This window comes from Falco naumanni, chromosome 8 (assembly GCF_017639655.2).
Source record: "Falco naumanni isolate bFalNau1 chromosome 8, bFalNau1.pat, whole genome shotgun sequence".
NCBI classification, from domain to species: domain Eukaryota; kingdom Metazoa; phylum Chordata; class Aves; order Falconiformes; family Falconidae; genus Falco; species Falco naumanni.
Window position 1 is genome coordinate 1,397,274 of NC_054061.1, and position 17,515 is coordinate 1,414,788.

General features: G+C 48.8%; 1 protein-coding gene across 1 annotated transcript in view; it reads right to left on the reverse strand.

Moving 5' to 3' along the window:
• Nucleotides 1-12,683: 12,683 nt before the first annotated feature.
• JAKMIP2 (janus kinase and microtubule interacting protein 2) overlaps nt 12,684-17,515 on the reverse strand; it is a 62,527-nt gene continuing 57,695 nt past the window's right edge. The window contains exon 22 of the mRNA XM_040604657.1: nt 12,684-16,932. The gene's annotated coding sequence lies outside the window, so the exon portion shown is untranslated. The remainder of the gene's footprint in view (nt 16,933-17,515) is intronic.

Genomic DNA, 17,515 nt, shown 5'->3' on the forward strand with positions numbered 1-17,515 from the left:
TCCCTACATTTGCCCATTACTACAGATTTCTCTTCGTAGAAAATGGAGAAGGACATGGCAGGTTATTTTTGCAGTGTGGCCCTTCCGCTTCACTGTGTTCGCCTCTTACCATTGCACTATTTCTGAGGTATTCATCGCGATATGGAAGTGAGGACTTGCCTGTGTCACACACAGATATGTGCAGGTGGTCAAACAGTTTTATGTGCAATATCCATGGTATGTTCTTACAGGCTCAGACTAAGTGACTGCCCATCATTAGGGTATTCAAATCCTTCACTCAGTGCCTGGGCTAGCTGATAAAAATCCCAGTAATGGATACCAAGGTGACCTCTGGAAGTTTCTGTGCAGAGAATATACAAACAGAGGCTTGTCTTTCCTGCCAAGCTGGAATGCTGAATTCTTCTCACAGCCCCTATCAGTTAAGCAACTGCAACTGTACCCGCGGGTTTACCTGGGGCTTAAAGGGAGCACTTTGAGGTGCTGGCCATGTTAAAAGTTCCCTGTTTCATATATGAAGGAATCCAAACTGCTGTAGGTTGTTGTCATTTTATTATAATACTCGGTGGATATTGCCACCCTAACCTCATTCAGTGTCTTCATTCTCTGGGGTTACATAACACCAGTGCTTCCAGCTACGCCTAAACCCAGCAGCCTTGCCTGGTTCAGGATGAAGAGCTGTACGCAGGGTGCTTCCTGAGCATCACCTCTGCAACTCGTGACAGCTCAGGGGCACGGGAACTCCAGCTCACATAGCTGCCCACTGCTTTTCTCTGGCTTTCCTTATAAATGTGTAAAATGTTTGCCTTAACCCTGTGAAGGAGTGTGTACTTCTTCTGTCCTTCCCTTTGAAGCTCCAGTTTATCTACTTAGGCTTGCACAGTAACAGTTTCTAACTCATTAGCATTTTCCCTTTGAGGATTGCAAAGCACTTTCGGTGATGATGAGAAAAGGACCAGAGAGGTCCAGATTTTCTCCGCAGAGCTTTAACCAGGAGAAGTGGGGTGCTGGGGGCGGTGTGGGCATCAGCAGGGTATACTGCAGCTGAGGAAACATGTTGTTGGGATCATGGCAAGGAAAGCCCTAAAACATGCTGACTGAGAGAATTACAAGATACTATGGTTCTCGTCCTGGAAAAATGTTTCACAGGTTCTACACTATTTATTAATGCTATTTATGTAGTTTAGAATGTTTACATGCTTTTAAGTTAAAGATAGTATCACAGCTTGCAAACTCAGGACCTACAAGACAGTTGCAGCCAGTGCTACCTGTCAGTGCAACCTGTTGCTTGGGTTTCATCCAAAAAAATATTTTTAGGTACCTAATGAAAACAGACTGATTTTCCTGTGTGCCAAGTACTTCCAAATCTGCCTCCATTTGCCCTCCTCCTTTTTCAGTGCTAACACTCTCCTTTAATCCTACAAACCATTGAGTTGTACTCTCTTCATGCCTGAACAGGAGCTCAGGTCCCTGACTTGGACAACGCTGTTGAAAAACAGTGAAGTTTTTTTGCCAGCAAAGTTTCTGGAAGGGCAGCGAATTCCCCACTGAGGGAGAAAGGCAGTGCTTTCAGACCTCCTTTATCTATCTCCAGGAAGTGAAGCTTATTATGTTTCCCCTGGACCGTGCAAAGCAGAATAATAATCTTGTTTTGTAAAGTATGTTTTGTGTCAGGTTAATGTTACTGAACTTCTGGGATGGTTGAAAACATACAAAGAACGTACAAACAAAAGGCTGCCAATTCCAGAAGCTTTTCCATTCAAAACTCGGAATGCACATAACCTAATTAGGGCTATTATAAAGAAATAAAAATTAATGAGCCATTATTATGTGACTCTTACTGCATTTATATGGCAGTTTGTTCATAAAGGAAACAGACTGCTCAAGACCTGAGCCTTGAAAGCAACTGGGAGTCAGCAGCCACTAACGAGCCGACGTGTAGCTCAGCCTCCGAGATGCTCTGACCTGTGAGAGTATTTTCAGTAGAGCCTGAATCAAGACCACAGCAAGAAAGCACACCAGGAGCTTCTGCTGCGTCTTTAGCAGCGGAGAGAAGCACCTTCCCCTCCAAGCAGTACTGACAGGCAGCTTTGGGTGTAGCTGCTGGGCACTCAGGCGAAGTTTCAGAGCAAGGTTAGCTCATGAGAAGGACTGCACGTCCTCCCAGCCCAGCAGCTTCCCTGCAACAGATGTCTCCTGTGGGTGGGTACAGGCTGCGCATCTGCAGCGCAGAGGCATTCTGGAGCCGTGAGATCACCGCGGCGCGGCTGGCTGCGGGGAGGGAGCTGGTGGCCACCGTGGTCATGAACTCGCTCCCGCTGTGCTGGCGGACCCCGATGTCACCCACAGAGCAGACCACAGTTAATGTGCTGCCAGTGCAAAAAGCAGCGAGCAGGCACGGCCCTGCGTGTCACCGCCACGGACCTGGTCTGTCCCCTGCACTGCTCAGGCCCCCACCTTTACCTGGTGTCTTGTTTCTGCTGAACGGAGAGGGCTTTTCTTTAATGCTTTTACTGCTCACAGTGTCTCAGTTCTTTATGATACAAATTGAGCTATACATTCAGACAATTGTTAGGAAACCAATTCCAGAACAATTTTTAGTGGCTTTCTTCCAGTTTCCAACGCAATGTCAGATTCCTAGCACTTCAGTCATTTTACAATTGCTAAGGCCAAGCAATGCCAAGTTTTGCCTTTCACAGTTTTGGCAGTCAGTCTTTGTTTTTCTGCTATCATTTTCATTAAAAAGTTTTTGGTCTGATTTTTATGAGAGTAGCTCATGATTTCTTTGGGTCTTGTGGTCATATTTTAAAATGGGTACCAGAGGTGAGAATATTTTTTGTCTAAATTTGTAAAACCACAGCTTCCCTGTCACATATTTCACACTCAAATACTAAAATGATGGACACGGACACTTCCCACCCCAGGCTTCACCCCGGCTTCAGGGACCACCAACGTGCCACCGCAGGGTTCCAGCAGGAAGGCTTTGCTGCCAGTTTCCTAACCACCTCCCCTGGACCCTTGGCTGGGCCGTTATCTCTGTGGCACCTCCGTAAATCGGGAGCATCAACTCATCCAAGCTGTTGCTGCTGCTCTCAGCAAGATCAAAGCGCATCCTTGTTGGTGCCTTGTTCTGCTGAAACCCAGCCACAGCGCAGTACTGAGCCGGCGTCCAGCTTCACACCCGCCCAGGGAGAGGTAAATCGCTGGATAATGGTCTTGTTGTGGGAAATCCCGCAGCGCAGGCTGCCGGTAAGGGCTTGTGCCGGTCCAGTAATGCCCTGCTGGAGCGTATGCCGACACCTCTCACCTGCTCACTGCCTGCCCGGCTCTCGCACCGTTCCAGTCTCCTTTCTCCTCCACAGTCCCAGGCTTTCGGGCACTTGAAGACTCGTTGCCCAAGAGCAGCTTAAACTGCCCGTGAGTAAGGGGAGGATGCCCCGTGCCGTGGGGGGGGCTGGGGAGGGGGTGCCCGGTCGGAACCAGCCTGTCCCTGGAGGTTGCAAGGGTGCTGGTGGCCGTTGCTGTGGCGGTGGGGAAATGGTAACAGTCAGCTGTGCCTCTGCACTTAATAATGCAATTTCATGTCCGACATCAGACAGGAATGCAATAACTCAGCAGCTCTGCTTCAGGAAGCTAAAGGGAACCAGATGAAGCTATGCAATTTTTTTACAATATCCAAATTCTTTCTGCAAGTCACCTTGTTTTATAAGAATTCATTCTCCTCGAGTCCTCTGAGGATCAGAATCTAATAAAAGTGCATATTTGTGTGATTTTTATTTTTGGCTTGGCATGAGACCTCTGGACGCTCTTTATTTGCAGAACAACACTGTCTTATGAGCCGAGTGAGATTCACTCCCTAAGTCTCAGCTTTTAACCCAGCTTGCCAAGATTCTTCCCAGTAGCTATGGCATGCAGTGATCACCCATTTACACAGTGAAACACACACCTCAAACACTGCACTCTTAGAGATCCCAATCTCATGATTGCTGGCCTCCACTTCAGCAGATTAGTTGCTAGACCTCAAAACCCCATTTCATACAGTCTGGCTAATGCTGTAATACATTTATTTGAATACTTAAATGCTTATCCTAGTTTGTGATTACTTGCTTTTAATACCATGTTCTTTTTTCTTTGCTTTTCTCAAAAATCAAGGCGAATGTGTACTAATATACAGTGAATTATAAGCCTGAATGGCCTAAGATTTTCACCTGAATCATTTTTAGAGTCGATACCCATGTAAATTTTAATCTGTGAACAGATAAGTATAACGTAACAGTCATTTACAGAGTCTGAAATTTGTACATTCTTTTGGCTTGCTATATACGTTCCCATCTAGATAAAAAGTATATATGATCTATGTAATATAATTTATAATTACCACGCAGGTTCATATTCTGTTTTTCCATAAATATTTCAGGAGCAAGCTCCAAGTCAGGATTATTTGGTGAAGATACTCATGGACCTATTGAATAGCAAAGACAGGCGGCCGCCTGCAGAAAATCCATCCATAGGAAACATGGTGGCACTTGTCAGTTGAAGTGGTATTTACAAATCACCCTATAGTCACCTGTAGTGAGGGAGGAATACGGCACATCCTTCCAAAGCCCGATGGTTACGCTGTGTATTATCAGTCAGGATGAGATATGCATTCACGTCAGCAGTGAGTACCATTTCATGATTCCTCAGGTGAGAGAGTATTTTAAATCTAAACCAAATGCTGCCGTCTTGCCAGGGCAGAGTGCAGAGCCCTTCTAACACCAAGCCTGGTGTCGGTCCGGAGACAGAAGGACCCTTCCCCTCCCAGCCCCCTGCAGTGTTTGGCGCAGAAGACGCACCCCGCGCATGCTGCCACCCACGAGCTGTGCCAGACCGGCTTCAGGCTGGGCACGGCGCTGCGGGCATCGCGCCTGGCAGGCGGCGGAGCCACTGGCGAGCAGCGGGGCAGAGGTGCCGCAGGTGGCGGCTGAGGGCCGGTGGGTCCTACCTGGCCACCGGTGGTCCTGAGCTGGCAGCAAGTGGCCCCAGCGCGTGCGGCCGGGGTTCGGCTGGCAGGGACCAGGACACGGTGGCAGGATGACTGGCGAGCACAGGAGCCACCAGCTTCCCAGCAGTCTGGAGCTCATATAAGGAATTAAGTCAGGCTTATTGTTGAAGTCAGCATTTTTGACTGGAGGCACTGAAAACCTATTTGACAACTGCATCTTGCCACATCCCCGTTTTTTGTTATTAATCTCTGCAATTGCCTTACCTTTACTCCTGTGGGTAAGAGATGTCCCCAAGGCATGAGTATAGATGGTGTACCGGAGTATGAAGTTGAAGAGCTTGAATTACCTGCTCCTACCAGGCTCTTGTGGCTCCAGTATGGGTGTTTCTCCCGTGTCGGAGGCAGCTGAGGAATTCAGACAACATATAGCATTAGGGTCCAGGCTCTGGTTGGTGTTCAGTTCAGCGATGGCTGTGGAGCTCAGTCGGTTTCTGCATTTTACCAGATAGACTGGTATAGGATAAGGCTAGAAGTAAACAAATGAATTTTCATTAATTCAGGTAAGATGGGAAGCGCAGCAGATGCCCGCATCTTGGTCAGGACTGCTGATTTAAAGCACTGCTCGTTCTAGGTAAGAGCTCCAGTGTCACCTCTGCTGGAGCTGCTTTCTCTCCTGGCCGTTATCGTGTGGCTAAACCTGGAAATAAACAGCACAGGGACATGCTGACAGCATGGATTAGGATTGTTCTTAAGGTTAGGGATCTGCAATAAAGAACTGATGGCCTTAGTTAACAGATGACCCTTGTTTGGCCCATGCCAATGGAGTCACCACTTGGTTGCCGATTGCTTTAGTTCAGGGGTCCTCAGACTTTTTAAGCAGGGGGCCGGTGCGCGGATGAAGTGGCAGGCAGCCATCTGTGGCTGCTTGGTTTCCCCCCCCAACCCCCAGCAGGGGAGCGGGGGGGTCTGTAATACCAGGGGCCAGGCTGCAGTTTGAGGACCCCTGCTATAGATCTTGTCTCCCAGGGCATGGCATATGAAGGCACAGGCCCCAGGTGAGATCCCTCATTGCATACCTAAGTGCTGGTTATATACCATCACTTATCCACCCAAGTTCTGCCCTAGAATGTGCCCATGTGCAGCAAAGCAGCTTTGCAGCCAGCTCACACTCCAGCAAGCTGTTTGCTCCCTCCAGGCTCACCTGAGAAGGTCCCTTCTTCCCCGATACTTAAGTGGTGGGAGGCTCTGGGCACACCCCTCGTTGCAGAAGGGTGTGCACAGGGTTGGTTTGAGGTGAGCTCAGAGCACCATCGCTCAGCAGCCTGGCACCCAGACCATGGACAAAGCCTTTCTCAGGAAGGGCCCTTGCCACAGGGCTCAAGGAGACCAGCTGAGCGTGGGGCTGGAGTGAATATCAGGGTCCGGCTTTGCGGGATCTGTAGGTCTCAGTGTATGATTTGTTATACGACTGACTGGGACAGAATTAGGCACAAAGCTGCAGGAATAATGAGTTTTCATCTGCTCCAAGACCAGGAGTCGGTAAGATAGGACCATACGGGATGAGTATTATGGTTCATGTTGAGGTTGGTGTTGGAAGGTGCTGAAGAGCTGACTGTGTTACTGGTTCTGACAGGCTTCCCTGTTTGTGTTGAGAAATGTGTGGCTGACGGACAGCTCACCCTTGAGGGAGAGTGTCTGTCGCTGAGGAGCCTGCTTGGGTGAGGCTGTGGTCCACGTCCATGCCAGATTCTTCCGGGCCTTTTCCAGCACTGCTGTCCTCTTTTCAAGATCTGCAGTGGACCAGAAGTCCACGCAGCATTCCGAGACACGAATGAGCGAGAGGTTGGTACAGTTACATTTTCCAAACTCTGTTCCTCCCCTTAGTTACCCCTAACATGGTGTTCGGTTCTCAAGCACTGCTCTGCAAGTTCCCTGCCTCCCTCGGCCGGTAGTGCCTCTCAGAAATGGTAAGTGTCAGTCTATAATTAGGGAGTCTGTAATCTGTAGATTAGTGGCTCCATGCTCCAGAGTCTCCATCTGCTGTACACACTGAAATCATTTTATCTCTAGTCTCAGTCCTGTTCCAGCTTTCTGAAATGGTTTTCACAGGATTTTCTTTGTTGTGCAAAGCAGCTTGTTCATGGCTGTCATTGGGTGGCTGGGCACTAGAGCAGACATCGCACAATGGCCTCTTGTCAGCGTGGCACAAGCTGCAGGATGCTCCTCTGTCCAAGCAGGAACAGGGCTTTGGAATGTATTTTTCTGCTGTGTTCAGAGACTCAGCCCCCCTCGACACAGAGCAGATGGCACGTTGCCAGTTATTAGGGTGTTTACTGTGTTTAGACGATCGCCCAAACAATGGAAACCTACTGCCATCCTAAAGGGCTGCAGAGACCGCACATAGGAACCTTCACCGTACAGCCATACAACACACGAACCTTCACTTACAGCCATACAACACACGAACCTTCACCGTACAGCCATACAACACACGAACCTTCACTTACAGCCATACAACACACGAACCTTCACCGTACAGCCATACAACACACGAACCTTCACTTACAGCCATACAACACACGAACCTTCACTTACAGCCATACAACACACGAACCTTCACCGTACAGCCATACAACACACGAACCTTCACTTACAGCCATACAACACACGAACCTTCACTTACAGCCATACAACACACGAACCTTCACTGTACAGCCATACAACACACGAACCTTCACTGTACAGTCATACAACACACGAACCTTCACTGTACAGCCATACAACACACGAACCTTCACTGTACAGCCATACAACACACGAACCTTCACTTACAGCCATACAACACACGAACCTTCACCGTACAGCCATACAACACACGAACCTTCACCGTACAGCCATACAACACACGAACCTTCACTTACAGCCATACAACACACGAACCTTCACCGTACAGCCATACAACACACGAACCTTCACTTACAGCCATACAACACACGAACCTTCACCGTACAGCCATACAACACACGAACCTTCACCGTACAGCCATACAACACACGAACCTTCACTTACAGCCATACAACACACGAACATTCACTGTACAGCCATACCTCCTTCTCACACCCACGAGCCCGGGCCGTGCCTGCCGCTGTGCAGGCGGTAACACAGCTCAGGGCTTCACCCACCAACGCCCTGTACAACGGTAACAGGCTGGGCAAAGCGGGCATGCCCCGAGGTCAGCCCTGAGCTGCAGCCTGGCCCTGGCTGCCATCACACCGGGGTACCCCCGCCTAGGGGCGGCTGACGTGCTGCCACGTATCCAGGACAGCCTCACGCGAGGCTTGGCCACTCGCAACCATAGCATGGATGGGACCCCCTTGCATTGTCCCCTCTTTGCTATTGTCTCGTAGCTGGAGATGCCTTGCAGCTGTCCCAGAGAGACACCCAGAGTTCTTGACCCAAAATCTGGTGTCAGAATTCTTGTTATTATCATAAAAATGATCTCCCGGATGGCCGTGCTTCCATGCATAGCAGATGGCAAAATCAGACGTCACAGTTGTTGACACCCAGGCTTACCATTGAGTTGTATCAGTTCAGGATGCTGGCGTCATTGTGCTGTATCTTCATTCCTTCAGCAAAGCACTCCTGCTTTACACCAGCAGAAGTTCAGGCTCAGAGATTACACAGTAGCTTTCCTATACCCTTACTGATCTGGGTCCAATAAGGAGCACCCTGCCTGAAATACATTTCTAATTGTATTGCAGATTTGTAAAAGAGTAAATGAATCTCCTTGTCTGATAGCTGGGTAGCTGCAAGCAATAGCCTTGTTGTGCTTTGTTTGGTAGAGGGAATATTCCATACTGGCACACGAGCTGCACTCCACCGCCTTATCTGGAAAGGACCTGCAAAGTCCTTCTGAGCCAGCCACACTGCTGCTGTCACCTCACAGCAGGATGCTGCTGACAGACATCTGGGGGAAATACGGTTTGCAGAATTTCTGCAGCATCCATGACCAGCTAGCACACTTCTGGTATTTTAAATGAAAATGTCCAGTGGAGCAAAGCAGCCTTTCTCAGGCAGGCAGCGTGACACTCATGGAATCTGTGGAAATTCTGGGGTACAGAGCTACCTTCCCAGCCCTCCAACACCACACTTGCTACACTAATGAGTTCCCACTGTGAGCTCAAGGGGCCAATTGAAAAGCTACAAATTAATTCACTTTCTACATAGGTTCAATCACTAACTTATACACAGCTGTCAGAACTGTAGGTGAAGACAGTGGTAGTGATGAGGATCTTTGTTGTACGTGTTATACGCATTAGGAACAGCACAGACCGAGTAGCCCATACTCAGGCAACTAGTCGGGACACATCTGCTCTCACCGACATCGGCGCATCTGCGTTCTAGTGGATGAAATGGCGTTCCTCTTGTGCATGAGCAGCAGAACATTGAATATGGCCCATTCTTTCCCAAATGCATCACAGTTCATTTCAGTAACGACATTCTGGGCACAGGAGAGTCTCCAGAGAAGCGACTGCTAGAGCAACACTTGCACCTTAGACAAAGAGTGAGCATTTCCCTGATTTTCAGTCCTACGACTCACAGCACCCCTTGGAAGACTCCCCAGGATCTTACTTCACTAGCTAAAGTAGTGCATTAGAACAGTACAGCCAGGAAATTTTCTCCAATTCCTAACAAACCACAGCTAGCTGGGATGCATTCTTCCTTCTGTCAGCTTTGTCCTTTAGCTAAGAAGTCCCTCTGGCTGTCAGTGTTTAACTACCTTGATATATTTGCAGGGCAGACCCATGCCCTCACTGTGTTGGTTTCACTAGGTAAAACAAGCTAAGCCTATTCCACAAGTCCTGTAGCGCACATCAATTTTATATGCATATATATTCCCTTTGATTTAATTCTGAATTAGTGCATTTTAATATTAAATGCCCCTTCCATTTTTTCTAGCCAAAGGAAATGAGACTGCTTGGCTCAAGTTCTTGGCTTCATTCGTTATTTGAAGATCATTGTGCAAGGGGGATGGAGATGAATATTTTTGAACTCTGTAATAGTACAGATTTAAATTTAGATCCAAATTTCAGTGTCTTGGATGCATTTAATGTGTTTCAGTCTCGTAAGAACACTTTCAAGATATGAGGTGCGGTGGATCTTGGGAAAGATAATGGGTTTGGGTTTTTTTAAATAAAGTATACATTCACATACTGGGCTATTCTGCTGCAATATAATGCTCTTTAGCTTAGATTTTAGCTTAGATTTTAGCTTAGATTTTAGCTTAGATTAGCGGGGATTTGAGTGTAAAAAATGGGATAGGCGTAAATACCTGGCTACAACTTTGCACTTCCAAAATGTGCTTTCCATTTCCTCCCTAACATTTTCCTCAGCAATTTCCTTCCAAAAGGGTTGTTGGTTTTTTTGCAGTGCACACAGCTTCCAGGAGCTGTGCTGCCTTTCACCTCTGGGATTATGGGCTCTCCAAGCAGGGCTGCATAATATTTTGTCTCTCTGACAACAAATGCAATAAAAGCACCGCTGTTCACTGCTGCCCCAATTCCGATCATGAAGACTCTTCAAAATGAAAACCCCAGCAGAAGTGGGACAAGTCCAGTCTGTTCTCCTGAACAAGAGAAGGCTGTGAAAACCCACGAGCGTGCTGCACCCAGGAGTTACCCTTAAACATCCTCCTGCTTATCCCTGCTCCTGGCGTGTGCTGGCATGGCAGCACAGTGCCCAGCTGCAGGACACCTCCAGCACAGCGGTTCAGCCCCTTACCTGCTGGTGGGCCAGCAGCACTTGCAGGAAGGGATGCTTCAGGGGAAGTTAGCCTTGGACACCTTGGGTGGCCTGTGTCCAGAGCAGCTAAAAGGCTGCAGTGATGTGTGGCAGGGGCACGCCTGCCCTAAGGCACTGCAGTCTTTACAATGCCCATCTCTGGTGAAGCCAACAGGCTTAGGCACCGAGGTGAAGTCCCCACATGCTGAAAAGGTACCAAGACAGTCGTTCAGAACAGGGCTGCTGTAAAAGTAAGGACCTGGTAGGAGCTGGGAATGGTGGGTGCTAGAGGGGGCCCCAGTGTGGCCATGTAAACCTGGGGTTCCCAGTGCTTGCCGTAGCCTGGGCTCTTACCGCTCCTCTTTTCCTTGATGTTCCTGCTGGCAAAGATGAAGGGAAACTGTCTAGGAATTTTTTAAAATTTTTTTTTTTTTTGCTTGCTGAGTTGCCTGGTCTGATTTTGCAGACTGGGTTTTAAACCCAGCAGATGTTTGCCCTGAAGAGGACAACACACCGCCCGGAGATGGCAGCGAAGCTGTCCCTGCTCCTGCTGTGTGAACACGCAGCCAGGTCAGGCGAGTTTCCGGAGCTCCCAGGGGTTCAGCAGCTGCAGCTCATTTGTCTCCCCTGGAAGTCAAGTGCTCATGAGAAATCATAAACCTCATTTCCAAAATCATAACCCTTATAAGGGTTAAAATTTAATGGGAAAAAAATTAAATCGTTTTCAGCTCTGCGGTTCTTCTGTCTTCCAAAGAAGGTCGCTTTGCCTGACCACTAACAACACAGCACAGCTCAGTGTAGACATTTGAGCAGTTTTACTCTATCAGCCAGCCCAGACCTTTGCAGTGATAACCCACAAGGCAGGGCACAAACCTGAATCTCGGGGTCGTTACGCCCCATCCAGACACACCCGGCTGCTGGTCCAAGCCCCTGGCCGCCTGGGCCGGGCCGGGCTGCAGCCAACGGGGCCGTCTCAAGTCCGGCCCGGGGGGGTGAAGGCTTTGGCACAGCGTCGCTCGGAACGTGAAACACCCGGGGCGCGCTCGGCAGCGCCAGCGGAGCTCGGCCGCGCCCGGCACCGGCACCGGCACCGGCACCGGCACCGGCACTCGCTGCTGCTCGCCCCCACGCCCGTTCCTGCGGCGGTTCCGCTTCGCTTGAAATGACACGGGACCTGCCGCAGCGGCGGGTCTGCGTCGGTAACGGCCGGGGCTCCGCGCTGCGGCTGCCCCTGCGGCAGGGCAGGGCCGGGCCGGGCAGGGCCAGGCTGAACAACAGCCCGGGCGCCCGCAGGGCCGGTGGCGGGCCCGGGCCGGGCCGGCGGAGGCCCCTGGTGCGGCGCGTTAGCTGCGGGCGGAGCGGCGCGGCGGCCGTGGCAGAGGGCAGCACTGCCCCCTGGCGGCTCCGCCGGGCCGCGGCGCGGGGAGGCGGCTCTGCGGACCCGCGCCGCCCCGGCAGAGCCCGCCCCCGGCCCGGTGCCGGTGCCGGTGCCGGTGCCGCTGCCGCTGCCGGTGCCCCAGCCCGGCGAGGCCCGCGCTGCCCCGCACGCCCCGCCGAAGAGCCGGGGAGGCCGCGGGAGCGGCAGGGCAGGCCCGAGCCGGCGGCTGGCTCCGAACCCTTGGCCTCGCTGCGCTGGCCCAAACGGCAAACGGCCCAGGATGGGTTTGCTGGGCAAAACCCCTGTGAGGTCAAATTGCCATGCTGGGCAAGCTGGCTGCCCCCGCTGCCCACTCCTTGCCTTGGGCTGCCCACTCCTCCCCCCGCTGCCTGCTCTGTCCCCCCTGCTGCCGGAGGGGCGAGCGGGCAAGGCGGGCATGTGCCTGGCTCAGCCTTAACACCATTCCTTGAACAGATTCCAGACAGATCTTGAATAGCTCCATGAATGTGAGATTATTATTTTTTAAAAAACACTGCTGTTTTATTTTTATACAAACTAAAACACCAGAGGTCATTGAATCCTATATTAAATACATAAATTAAAAAATAACCATTCATAAAACTTTACATACAATAAGGATTCTCTTCTACACGTTAATACATATAGTACAGATACATGTCCAGTGTTTATCAAAGGGTCATTCTGCCAAGTCATTTACAATGGTGTTCTGCAACAGACACCAAAAAAATTGGGAACAAAAGTGTAAATATACGTAAAACCACACAGGTGCTGATGTGAGGGGGGCAGGGGAAAACAAAAAACCCTTTGAATCACCAGCAACCATGTGGCTGCCCGCTGATCCTCACCCTAGTAAGAAGGATTGCCTGGCCTGTTCAGTCCTCGTGGGCTGCCACGGAATGGAGAGTGTTGGGGTTCAGAGGGTGTTTCCTGCTGAGATGAGGGCAGGGAGCTGGAAAATGAAGAACATCTACAAAAAAAAGTCTCCACGGTTCTCCAGGCACATCAGTAAGAGAGGATGGAGCTGTGAGCCAGGCTGATAATACTGCAAGACGCCCTATTTCCTTCTGCAACCCCAACTGCCCAAACCCTTCTCACCTAACTAGGCCCCCCACTGAAGAGCTTAAATTGACAGAATAGTCTTCAAAATCTCCCAGCTGGGCCAGTGGAGAAAAAGCAGCAAGTCACGTTTTGGCCAAGCTGGCTTGCGCTGCGTCACAGGGCTCCCCTGCTGCTCTGACAGGACGGGTAGCCTGCAGCGTCAGCACTCCTGCCACAGCGGGACCGACGGAGGGGAGGAACCCAGGGCTACACTGGCTGTCCTCAAAGACTGTAATAGATAGATTTTTTGCTGGTTCGTTTTGGGGAGGCGAGGCTGGCTGCAGTGACTAATTTGAGGGAGGATTCCCAATGCTTTGCCTCAGTGAGTGTCAGGAACAGCAGAAAAGCCCTGGATAAACAGCTTCAGCTTCAGGACAGAGAAGGCAGGAGACCCCAGAAAAACAGATCCAAAATCCAGTTGCCCATGAGATGTAAAACCATGAGGAGTGTACCAGCTGCGGCAGCTAAACAAGTCTAGATTCAGTTCCCCGTTCCTAGATTGGAATTTACTTTCATAAGCTATAGCAACAATTTACTATATACAATAGGGAATAGATAGATATATGCATATACATGTATATATATGTACATATACATATATACTATATATAGATACATGTATATATATATACACAAACATCAAACTCAATTTGATCTGGCTGATAGAAAGTGTGTATTACTCAGCAAGTGTGTTTTAGGCATGGCATATGTTATGCTGCAAGGAGAGCAAAGCGGCTGTCATTCAGCTCTCTGGAGGGAATCCAGCAATCTTTCAAAGACTGCAGACCAAGATAAGCTGTGGACTGTCCACCACCACCACCCACACCAACACGCCCCTGAGCCCTTGGAAGTGGAGCACCTGCATGCATATGTATACATAAGAGCAAGGGAGGGGAAACTAGGCAAAAAAGAGAAGTGAAGGAAGATGTGTACAACACGGCTCAGAGGGCCTAAATGATGAAGCCTGCCGCAAGATCAGTCGTATGTTCTGAAGCTAGGGACTTCCATGTGCCATGACCCTTCCCCATGATTGCCTGAAACAAACGTTTCTAGTCCTCCTTCATTTTTTTAACCAACAGTCCTCCTTTTTCTTTTAACCAAAGCGGAGGCGGGAGTTATTGTACCATCACAGAAAATGAGCGCTGCTCATTCTTCTGCAAGAAGAGCCGAGTTTCAGTTGCCGGCCCTAATGCCAGGGTGAACAGTTTCCAGCCTGTAGTTACTTGCAGGACACTGCAGCCAAGTGTCCTTGTGAAATGTGTCCAAGTGAAATGAACTGGTGCTGTAACAGGGGGGGAAAAAGAGAGGAGGAAGAGGGAATAGAGAGGAAAGCCCCCTTTTTGTAGCTAGCAAGATGTGGTAAAGTTGTTTAGTGATCTAAAGGTGTCACAGGTGTGGGATGAGAGTCTCAAAGGGCCTGACTCCAGAACTTCAGGACTGAACTGCTAGCAGCACTCTCGGAAAGCACGTGTAGGTTTGGGACAACCTTATCTGCAGATTCTTGCGCAGGGGAAAAGGAATTTGAACAAACAGCATGCAACGTACTTGTATTCATTTAACATACCTGCCTACAAGCCTGTTTTTTTAAAAATGAACCAACAAACATACAGCTGGTGCAGAATTCAGTAAACCCCTTGACTAAAACAGACTGCTTCAAGAAGATGTGGTCATTCTGTAATATAAAGTAATTTTAAAGAGCAGGGGGAAAAATACTTGCTAATAGCTTCTAACCTTTGATGGAAGGCTTAACACAATCTCAGGGCATGCAAGAAATGAGTACATTAGGAGTCTTTGTGGAGAAATGGAGCCCAGCACTGCAATCCAGTTGGGTGAATGGACACTAATTATTAAAAGCTATTCTGGCCAAAAAAAAATCCATGAGGGGCAGGCATCGTCGATGCTAGAGGAACTTCATCCCTGCTACGGCTGAGGAACTGCTTTTGACCTGCTGAGCTGCTGTGGTAAGTTACTTCACTGCTTTGTGCCTCAGTTGCTTCATCTGTAAAAAGAAGCACGCAAACAAAAGAGAGACACTTTTAAAGCTTCTGATGGGCAGAGTCTGTGTGCGTAAGATCTTGGTACGTGTGAGCCCCATTTTGAAGGTTTAAGTAATGCACAGGCTGTATTCTGGCCCTTGGTTTTCTATTTTTAATACAGACATCCATTTCTCCCAGTTAAGGCTCCATCGTGAAAGACAGAGCTCAAATAAGGAGCCTTGCCACAGGAACCTGAAGTCTAAACAGGCAGGACTCCATTTCCAGGGAAATAAAAGCAGAGGCACGAAGTGCATTATCAAGCCTGGTTCATACAGTACATCAGTGAGAAAAGGGAAAAGATGGGTGCAGCTGGTTGTGTTGCTCCCAGCAGGCACAGGACAGTCACAACACTTGCTGCAGGTGTGACACTCCTCAGCATTCGTTTCTTGCTGACTACAGGGGGGCACGGACCCGTGAGCCTCAGGAAGACACCAGGACTGGGTTCCAGACTTTGTGATTAGAGATCAGTAATGCTTTGAAATGCAAACTACTTCTAGTTACTCTTAAGTGTGGAAAAATCTAAACAGACTAGTGATATTTCTTACTTCTAATAAGGATGTGTTCACAGATTTTTCCCCCATTTTTGGTTTATGTATCATTGATCAGGAAGCCAGCTAACAAAGTCAGTTTGACAAGCCAAACCAAAACATTTATTCCAAGCTGGGACAAAACAGTTGGAAGCTGACACTTTCTGGATCGTAGTCCGTGGACAAGGAGGTTGGCTTTTTTGCCCTCTGTCCTCCAACGTATTACTTCTCTTTCTCAGAAGCTACTCTGTAGGTCAAATCCAGTGTTCCTCAGTGTATTATTCAAATAGTAAACCCAAGTATAGTCATTATTATCTCAGTGGCAGTCTTTAAAGATTATGAAAAGTATCTGACAATAGACAGACTGTTCTTCATGGAGGGAGGGTGAAGAGAGATAAGGCTACAACTCCATCAGAAATCCTCCTTACACCAGACACCCTCTTCTTCCCTTCCTTTGCAGAGTAGGGTGGTGCTTCATTATGACCTCAAGCGCAAAAGGTGGTGCCCTGTCCTGCCCATCCTGCAATAAAACAGACTGCATTTTTCCTTTCTTCCCTCCACATTGCAGTTGTCATTTGTTCCTGAGGTTAAAACCAAAGAAGGAGAGGAGGAGTCCCCGCAGTGAGAAAGCCAGACAGTTCAAACTGAATGCTTTGTTGTCAGCATCTGTCCACAGCTCGTGTGTTTCTCTTGCTCTGTCCTGTTAACTTCAGATCCATTCGTGGGATGACAGTGTCACGTTTAAATGACTGCCCTGCACAGCAGGGATAGATTTTTCTGTTGTAACTTTGGTTCCATGCCCAAGACACACTGACTTGATCAGCTGAAAGTGGTTCCTTCCCTTTAAGTTCTTCCTAAGTGATGTAGGTTCAGAGTTTATTTTTTTTTCTCCTTTTGTAATTTCAACATACAGAATTTCATTAGATGCAGCATATACCATAGCTTTAAGTAACAAATCTTGAGTGATGGCTTTAAAATACAAGGTGGTTGCAGTCTTGGCTATAGGTTGCTCATTTTTATACTTTTTAAGATAGGTGTAAACAACGTTCTCTTCATCAGGGGGGTGGAAGCATTTGCCTTTATAAGGATTTATCTGTGTGGTCGGGCACTCTAAAAATAATAATACAAAAAAAACAAACAAACCAGCTGTATCAGATAAATGGTAAGTTCCTCTGCCTACCTATCCCAGCTGACAAGATGCAGTCTTATCAGTCAGAAAGTTGATCAGGTCTGTTCTTACAGTTATCAGTGTTAAACTGTTCGTTTGTATGAAAGGCATTTGTGAAAATTCTGGGTATTTTGCCAAGTCTGTTCATTTAACCCTACGCAGTACTAGGAGTGGCACCACACACCAGCAGGCTCTCAGGGGTTGTAAACCACATTTCAGCACTCTCTGATGCTCCTTGTCCTCTCTATGAGGAGCAGAGACAAGCCATTTGGACTAGACCCTCACCCCCTCCCCAGGCCAGCCTCTATGCAGCAGTGATTCAACAACTCTTCCTGTGTTGGCACTGTGTTACAGCAGCCTTCCTGGGCTCCATGAAGTCCTACTCGATAAATGTGTGAGTGCATCAAATTAGTGCAGAGCTTGTGCTAGATGTGACCCAGCAGCCACATGCAGGTAGAAGAGACTGCAAGCAAGTAATAATAAATCTGCTAGAATTTTGGAAGGAATGTAGCAGCCAATATCTGC